At 34.4% G+C, this 9,840-nt stretch overlaps 1 pseudogene; it reads right to left on the bottom strand.

The window, feature by feature from the left end:
* Positions 1-1,343: 1,343 nt before the first annotated feature.
* Positions 1,344-1,742, bottom strand: LOC123801230 (small ribosomal subunit protein eS17 pseudogene; annotated as a pseudogene).
* Between the last annotated feature and the right edge of the window lie 8,098 nt (positions 1,743-9,840).

Genomic DNA, 9,840 nt, shown 5'->3' with positions numbered 1-9,840 from the left:
TGGTAAGGTTACACTGAAATCCAAGAATAAGACCTTCTTAAGGACACCACTGAAAAGCAGAGCATGAAAGGATCATAAAGGGCAACGGGCACACATAGAGGAGAAAAAGTTAGATTTTGTTATGTTGTAGAGTCTAAATTTTTAAAGAGCTACTAAGATGTGACCACAAAAATGTACACATATATCTTGAACCCCAGAGTTCATATCTTCCCTGTAGGATTGTATTAGGGAACGAGAAATGAAAATTTTCTGTTAAAACGTAATTTGATCAGCTGCTTCATGTTCAGATGGGTTTTGAATATTTGTAGGAAATATCATAATTGTTCTCTTCTGAATTGTCAATTTAAAATGTGCTCGTTTATCTATTATCACATTAGTATTTCCGGATCTATTTGTCTGAAGCATTTGAACTGTAATGATTTAAACACAGTTTAATTTATTTTAATACTGTGATCCACAGCTATTTGTCTTTTAATTGTGATTTTCTTATTTTGAGAAGTTGTGGTATTTTATGATGAAAATCTACTGACATTCTTCTTTGGGAATTCTTCCACTACTTTTAAATTCAGAAAATTCCCCTGTCCTGAACATTTTATTTTATAGTATCTTAATAATATAAGCATATATTAGATATAATATAAACATATATTCAGTAAATATGTACCTTTATAACAGTTGTTATTAATACAGTTAGAACCTTACTATGAAATCATTAGAAAATCATCTTAAATATGTTTGTTTCTTTCTTAATTTGGAAATAGATTCTATTTATAAAAGAGTTTATTCACGTGCTCAGATTTTCTTATGAAAAACGGGATGGAGGAAAATGATAGAGGAAACGATATTGCCTATTTTAGTGAGGATGTTTGAAAAGTACCTATTGAGTAACATATTAATAATATAGTGGAATTCTTAAGGGCAGTAATTCCTTCAAAGCCATGATAAAGCACTGTATCTTTTTAAATTATGCATGTGACAAAAATAACAGAATGATGGCATATGCACTGCTATGCAACAACCTGAGAAGAGGAATGTTAAAATGATATTTTTTCTATATAACATACATGGTAATACATTATCAGAACACAGAATACCAAAGGAAATCCGTAAGTTTATTTAGCATTATTACCACCTATTATGTAATTGAGAGCTACAGTATGTGCATATATATGAAACGTGTACAGTGAAATCCCCTAAAATAGCTATAATTTATAATATATAAATATTATAAGTGGAAATAATTTTAGAATAATAGGGGACTTTATTCTAATTTCTTTTATTGTTGTTGCTGTTGCTGTTGTTGTTTTTCAAGGTTTACTGAAGAAACAGAGCAGCAGAAGGATTTAAGTGGCACCACATGGTGTTTTAAAATTCATCCCAACTGTAGGCTGAGTGACCTGCAGGTTGGACAAAGCCCAAGAGTTTCAACATTTCCTTAGTGTCAGGATCTACCTCAGTGATCTCCTGATCCAGGGCTGAGACCTCAGGAGCGTAATTATCTCTCCTTTCTCTCTCCTCCTCCTGCAGCTTGATTGAGATACCTCTCACAGGGCCTCTCTGCATCTGCTTCATCAGATATGTGACATAGCCTGCTACCTTGTTGCAGAGCTTCTTGCTGGGAATAACAGCAGTCTCCTCACACACACACACTTGGTGTGGAAGTTGTTGCCCAGGCATGTGTAGTACTTCTCAGTGATGACCCAGACTGCTTTCTTCACAGTTCTGGTGCAAACACAGCCCATGTTGGCAGGTCCCTGGTAAAAGAGGATTCCAATTTCCTCATAAAAGGAAAGTACTAAGAGGGAATTGGAATAAATTGTAAATTATTGAAATGTCTTAAAAGTCATGAAAGGGTCAGCACAAGCATGTTTCACTTTATAAAGATACTAGAGTAGGATGTGGTATGTTTGGACAAGAATCTCAGAGTCTGTTCTGATGTACCTGTTTTTGGCATTCTGTTTGACTATCTACAGGAGCATGAGGGTACTGACTATTAAACTGATAAAGAATTATGTGCTCTGTGATTCTCTTAAACACTGAAGAAACACTTTAAAAGAGTAACATGTGTGGCAGCAAAAATATTATTTGAGGGAGAGCGAATGAGATAAATAATATTCTTTTCAGAAAGTTGGCTTAGTTAGGATTATGTGTGACCTTATTGGAATATAGTATGTCATGATGAACAAACCCAATAGAAAGTGTATGACTTAATTTTTATTCTTACCATACACAATGCAAAAAAAGGCTTTGCCTATAACATCTTACTTTCTCCATAAGCACTTAGCCTTTTGAAGATTTACTTATTTATTTTAGAGAGCAAGAGAGAGCACGCACACACATGCTTGCATGAGTGGGGTGAGGGGCAGAGGAAGACAGTCTTCAAGCAAACTCCCCCCTGAACATGGAGCCTGATACAGGGCTCGATCACATGAACCATGAGATCATGAACCGAGCCTAAACCAAGAGCCAGACACTTAAATACTGAGCCACCAGGTGCCCCAAGAGCTTAGTTTTGAAATTGTCATTGAATTAACAGAAAACACAATATTCCCTTCACTAGTCTCCAAATGGATTATTTTGTCATGCAGGCACACGGATACACACACATAAACACACACACACAAATGGCAGCACTGTCTAAACAAAGGACAAAAGGAGATACTGGTGCATAAGGGAAATGTAATTGATACTTTACATCATAGTGGATTTACTCCATAACTCTTGCTAACTAGTTCTGGAGACAAATATAGTATGTAGTGAAATACACAATATAGGTCTACAGGAAAACCATTTCCCAAATGAAATACCCATGTAAACATTCAAGCATGATAAAATATTTAGTTCTTCATCTTCAATATCTTTTAGTGAACTTTCAAATTTCATGACTAGAAATTTCATTAAATTATATTTAATACAAATGCACATTAGAGGATAATTTCTAGAAAACAAAAAGAAGTCCTTACATATCACTATTAGCTAGATTCGTCTCAGATATTTATGTCTATAATTTTAAACATAAAACACTTATTTTTTTAGAGATCTTAAATTCATTGGTAATTACTTAAATGTGAAATGAAACAAAAAATTTATAAATATAACTTTACTAAATGCTTAAATTCCCTACTAGATAAATAAGAACGTCACAGGCTATTTTCTGTACACATCTTAGCATAATTATAAAATGTTACATGTATTCATATTAATATAATTTTTCAGAAAGTCTTCAAGAAAGCAGAATAATTTAACAGCTACATTGTGATTTTATCTTTATTTCCAATAATCCTTTGCTAAATTTATGATACTGAAGGAAAACAAAACTGTAATCTCAGTAAAAGTACTAAACTCTGATTATCAGCTTCAGATTTACGTGCTAATTGAAAAACAGAATCCCCCCTTTCCATGACTTGTGCTTTCTACCTGACTTGTCTAACAGAGTTTTCACAGACAACTCAGAGAACATAGTGCCTTTTATTTATGATTGAAAATTTCACCTTTCGTGTACTTGAAAATTCATCTTGTGAATTTTCAGATTCTGAGATATAAGCCCCTTCATAATGTTTTATAGCATCTCTAAAAAGACTGATATTGTAAAATCATTAATCATCTACATGTTATGAAATATTTCACTCTCCTTTATCCTCTTTGTATCAGGAAATTTTGTGGCCCATTGTTTCTAAGTAATCGGTATATGCTTTCCGCTTTAACTGCCATTTTCCCATTTTTAATTTGTTCTTACAAACGTAAAACCAAAGTTTCCAAATGTCTGTAACTGCATGAAAATATGTATACTTTTTTTCTCTAAAATGTTTCTTCACATAACACTTCACAAAATAAAACTGACTTTTCCTTTGGATTCCACTGTCCAGTGGTAACCAGAAGCTACATTAACTACCTAAATTTAATTTTAAGTTAATTAAAATTAAATGAAAGTTAAAATTTAGTTCCCCAGTGCACTAGGCACATTTTAAGTCCTCAAAAGCAATACACAGCTGGTGACTACCATATTGGAAAGCACAGAAACATTTTCATAGATTTGTTAAAACAACAAAAAAAGGTGAAGATGTTAACAAATATATACATACATATACATATGTACATATTTCTTTTGGTTTCTTCTGAGGGAATTAGGATTCTGTGTATCTCTTGAAATTTTGAGACTATTCCAGAAGGAGTAAGTGATGTGAATGTCTAGAAAGGTTGGAATTGTCATAATCCACCACAGCCTCCACGGGGAGATTAGAGAAATAAGAGTCATTGGAGAACCACAGACCTTTATGTGACAAAGTGCAAAGATGCTACAGTCCCTGTCAGTCAAGTGAATCATGTGTATTCAAAAGATTGGAATGGGTGTAGGGAAACAGGGGATTTTACTTTTTTATACATATTATTTTTTATATTCTGCCCAACAACTTCTCTCTATTGCCCACTAACACACAAGAAAACTCTCTGTCCATTTACCCAGGAAATAAAGAAACCCAGAATTCAAGGACACAAAAGCAGAGCTCCCTGCTACAAAAGGAGGGTGGAACAGAATAACATTTTATCCATTCTGTTGTGCTATGGCAGAAAAAAAAATGAAACAAAACTAGACAGTTAATTTCTCATTATTCTGCCACTTTAAATTCTTAAAAAAAAGTGAAGTGAAATATTCATAAAACATTACAGGCAGTGAGGTTTTACTCAGAGCTAATATAATGACCATCAAAGCTTGGTGTTTATTCATATCACACAAAATAGATCTTTAATTTTATATTTATATTAGCACACCCCTTTGTGGCTCTATGTTCACAGAATATAATCTTTATACACATTAAAGGATTCTTCTTTCCCTTTGTAATTTTTGTAGTGTTTTTTCTTCACAACTCTCACCCCTTTCATTCATGTATTACAGGAAAGTTCTAGTTGTATCAGTGGACTAGCTGAGATATATTACAATATGTAAAATCGGTCTTCTCTTTTTTCAATTCTGAGGACAACAGCCAAGTCCATTAACATTATAAAACAATTATGACGCTGCCAGAGTTCTACCCTAAACCTACCCCAGACTTCACCTACTTGTCCAGAGGATATCCAAACTAGTGCTTCAACCTTAATTCCCACCAATCCAGCCATATAGGCAGAAAATGGAGAACTTAGAGGGAGAAAATGAGTCTGTCAGTGCTGAGGGGTAGCTCATTAAAATAACTGAAGGGAGCTCATTCTCAGAGAGACTAGGGATTTTTACCAAAAGGAGAGCTGACATCGATCATTTCTGGTTAGATGTTTCAAAAACTTCAAAAGCTCTTAGGCCCACCCCAGAACTGCCACTGGAAGGGAATATTCTTGAGAAATTGACATTTGCCCTTAGTAGTTTGGGAATATATATAACCACTTGGAGCTTCGTTGTTTGTTTCCTTTCTGAGGAATCTTGAAGACTGGTGGTTTACTGAATGAACCACAACCAGTGTGCTGAGGAGAGAAGAAAATGAATTAGGCCCAGGTGTACAAGTTTCTACTGCTTAAGGTAGTGGTGCTGTCAAGCCAAGATATGGACTGTGTACTATATACATCTTAAGGAGGACGGCTTCAAAATAGGCCACAATACGCCCCATGAGAAAGCCAACATTCTGATGCCAATTGAAATAGAATGCTGATGGACAGGTATTAGCATTCTCCCTTTGCCTACCCCAAAAGGATCTCATCAGAGGCTAGACCCTCCATGAAATCATTTTACAGTACAGTGTAAATTCTGAGACACAATAAAACAGCAAGAATCTACAACATTCCAAATACTTTCAGAAATCTAACTAAGGAAATGGTCTTCTAGAAATAATTGGTATTTTTACAGGATTTTGTGTCCCCTTAGTGCCTGCGATTCTTGGTTACACAACGTAGAAAAATGAAGACGTAGACCAGATGAATAGTGGTGTGCAGCAAAGCAAAGTTTCTTGAGGAAGAGTACAAAGGTCCCAGAGGGGGAGGGGGATCCAAGTGGGTTGCCCTTGTTTCTAAGTTTAGGGGGTTTTATAAGCTCTTTTGCAGAACTATCTTAAGCAATCACGGTATGCTGAGTCATGCCAAACAGGGCTTCAGTCATGTATTTGTCTACCTATTAGGTTAACGTCCACATGCTGATGGTCCTTTTTTTGCTGACATCTGGGGGCACAGGTCTTAACTGTCCCTTGCTCCTGATATTGACAGATGCTTTTGTGGTTAACTGTCTTATTTTAGGACGTTTTGCGGAAGTCATTTCTGCAAAGGCTACAAAGCAGAATGTCAGTGCAGTCCTGGCTAAGCTGCAAAACAGGATGTCAGTGCTATTTTATTTTAGCTGTCCTGACTCCATATTTTCTTTTTGGGGACCCTCACCCTGACTACCTAACTGCTCAACTAACTCCTAACAGTATAGAAGAGCTTGAACAATTTTTTTCCAAATAAAAATTAGTTTCATATTAAAATAACATGGACATCATTATTATAAACACAAGTAAGCATTAAATCAGTGATTTTAATAAACTATTATTTCCTGAATATATACCTAGCTTTTTTGCCCCATTTTCTTACTGACTTTAAAGCTGTGCCTATACATAGTAGAGAATTTACAAAAATTATCCCAATAAGCAGGCAAAAATGTTTGTCATTAAAAATGCTTAAAAATGGGGTGCTTGGGTGGCTCATTCAGTTAAGTGTCCGACGCCTGATCTCAGCTCAGGTCTTGATCTCCGGGTCATGAGTTCAAAATCCATGTTAGGTTCCACACTAGGTCCACGTGGAGCCTACTTTAAAAAAAAAAAAATGCTTACAAATTTGGAAATGATCATGAAAGTTTTTTGGTTTAATTTCAGTTATCTAGATTATTGCCTCTGTTGTCCAATTCACACTTTAATGTTTAAAGCATAGTTCTAATTTTCTTTTTAATTTGATTGAATTTTACATTTTTTCCTGATTAGCAATTCTGGTAATGTGTAAATGAAAAGTTTCTTAACATTTATGATATTATTTCTGTAGTTTTACATACTGAATTTTCATTATTATCAAATTAAACACCTATTTTATAAAATAAATAATGTATTTTTGTTGTTGTTAGTGCTTAGGATTTGTGCATGTTTTAAACATCTTGAAAAACATTTTTTTTCCTCCAAGTTGTTCAATTAGTGTTCTATATTCATATGCAATCCATAAACTCCTTGAATCAAACACAATATACAGCTATTTAAGAGTATTACCGAGAAATGATATACATACAATATAGGAAGAAGCAAACAACAGAACCAGAGAACGTGAATTTCTTGAAAGCTAAAGTTTTTGAGGAAACAGAAATGTCAATCCAACTTAAAATACCTTTACAGGTCTCTGTAGATTCTACACAGCAATGGAGATTTGGTCTGTGACATTTCAGAGTATTTCCAGGTTCAGCAGTCCCGCACTGTGACAAGGCTTCCTGGTGTAACTAATAATACAATGGCTGTGGTGGGTCTCTGGCATCTGTAGGGAATCATTCCTACATTCAGATTTACTACAAGGCCTGTTGTGTTCTGAAGTATTATTTAGGAGTAACTCAATGTATATCTACTATTATTTGAAATTTTATTTTTAGAGTTCATTGAGCTAAACTACAGGAGGGGAATGGGATGCGATTTCCTAGCAGAAAATCTTAGATTTGTCACTACTGCAGAATAAATTGTTTAAATTAAATGTTATTCTTGAAGAGCAATAAATAGACCAAAGTCATTTGTCAAGCCAAGAGTTTGAAAGTGATTTTCCTAGACAAGGTTTTTTTGCTGTATTTATGAAAAATATATAAATATGGTGATTCAATGTGTATACCTCAGGAGAAAAAAAAAATCTCTTTCCGATGCATGGCATGAGAAAATATTTGCTGACAAAATTAAAATAAATTAGACATATGTGGAATGTTTGTCAAAGGAACTTAATAACCTCATTTGTTGACATATCTCCCAAACAAGATGGGTATTATTCAATTTGTTTTGGAGTTATTACTTTAAGAATGCTCTAAATTAGAATAAAAGTGGGAATCTATATATTTGAGTTACTTTCTATAGAAATTGGCTAAATCAAATCACTTTTCAATTTCATACCTAAGCTTTTATTCTACTATACTTCCACAGCTTTAGAACCTTTTATTCTTTTGGTTAATTATGTCTTTTATGTTCTTCCTTCCTGTCTTATCCCACTCTGTTGATTAGGAATTGCTACTTTTATAAGTCAATCTTTCTGTGTACTTGGTATGTTAGCATATAATCCTAATTCTACAAGTGAAGATACTAAATCCTAGAACTGACTTAGCCCCAGAATCTACTATAACACTGTGCATTACCTGGAATCCCTTGAAACATTTTTACTTCGTTAATTATCCATATACATTTAACCAAAAAAAAAAAAGTATGGAAAAGTACTTTTTAGATTAAATAAATAGCTCATAACGATCTGCTGGATGTTTATCAGGTGTTTTTGAAGACACTGCTGAACTTGAAAGACAGACTATTCTTAAACATTTCACTTAAGAACAATTGTATATGAATTACTAGTGTTATATTTAAACAAACCCCAATGTATTTGGGAAGACCACTACAGGGGGAGTTATTTTATAACATAAAAAAAAAAAAAAATGAACTGGCATATAGCTCAGAGGGCAAGGAAGAAAAAAAGAGTAAAATATTTTTTATTGTATGAATAAAGAGAATTCTTTACTTTAGATGCAAGGAAAAAACAGTACCGTATATAAAACAAGTAAAGAAGGGGACTTAAACTGTAGGGATATTGTGACCATTATCAAATCATTCTCATTTTTATTATGCTTGCTACTGATTCCTGTTAGAATTATTATGTAGAACCTCATTCAGTAATAATGCAAGCATAAATTCAGCTTTTCAAATTATAGACTTTCTAAATCTTTCCAAAACAGCAATATTAAAAAACAGGGGCAGGCATGTGGTTTTTATTTATTTTTTTAAATTTTTTTTTTTTTTAAGATTTTATTTATTTATTTGATAGAGACAGTGAGAGAGGGAACACAGGCAGGGGGAGTGAGACAGGAAGAAGCAGGCTTCTAGTGGAGAAGCCTGATGTGGGGCTCGATCCCATAACGCTGGGATCACACCCTGAGCCGAAGGCAGAGGCTTAACGACTGAGCCACCCAGGCGCCCCAGGCATGTGGTTTTTAAAGAAACATGACTAATTTAAAATTTCTCTATAGGTTATGATAAAATAGTAAATGCTCTATACATGTTTAAGTGAACTTTTAAAATTTGACAATGCATATCACCTAATCTTTAGGTAAACTAATAATTGTTGGGTGCTACACATAGAAATATGGACAACATTGACTCCATATCTAAAAGTTCACAGCCTCAATTGGAAAGTTGATATTTGATAAGTACTGAATGTGTCCCTCCAAAATTCATATGTTGAATCCCTGGCTCCCCCTTCCCCCCAAAAGGATTGATTTGGGAATGGGAATTCTAAGAAAGTAATTATGGTTACATGAGGTCCTAGAAGTTGAGCCCCTTATTAGGTTATTGTCCTAATAAGAGGCGGCATCACAGAACTCATCTCTCTCTCCCTTCATATGCATGCCCTAAGGAAAGGCCACTGAGGGCATAGTGAGAAGGTGGCTGTCAACAAGCAAGGAGGGGTCATCACCAGAAACAGAACTGGAGAGTGCCTCCAGCACTGTAAGAAAATAAATTTCTATTAAGCCAACCTGCCTATGTTTTTGTTATTGTTGTTGTTGTTATGGGCCGCTCAAGCAGACTAACACAATAACCCAAGAAAGGATTCAATTCAACTCAATTAATCAAATATTTATTGCAGGTCTATTATTCACCAGCTATTGTTCTA

Source organism: Ursus americanus, chromosome 17 (assembly GCF_024610735.1).
Source record: "Ursus americanus isolate L20-20 chromosome 17, mUrsAme1.1.p, whole genome shotgun sequence".
NCBI classification, from domain to species: Eukaryota; Metazoa; Chordata; class Mammalia; order Carnivora; family Ursidae; genus Ursus; species Ursus americanus.
The sequence above is the reverse complement of the archived record's forward strand: the minus strand, read 5'-3'. Positions and strand labels throughout refer to the sequence as shown.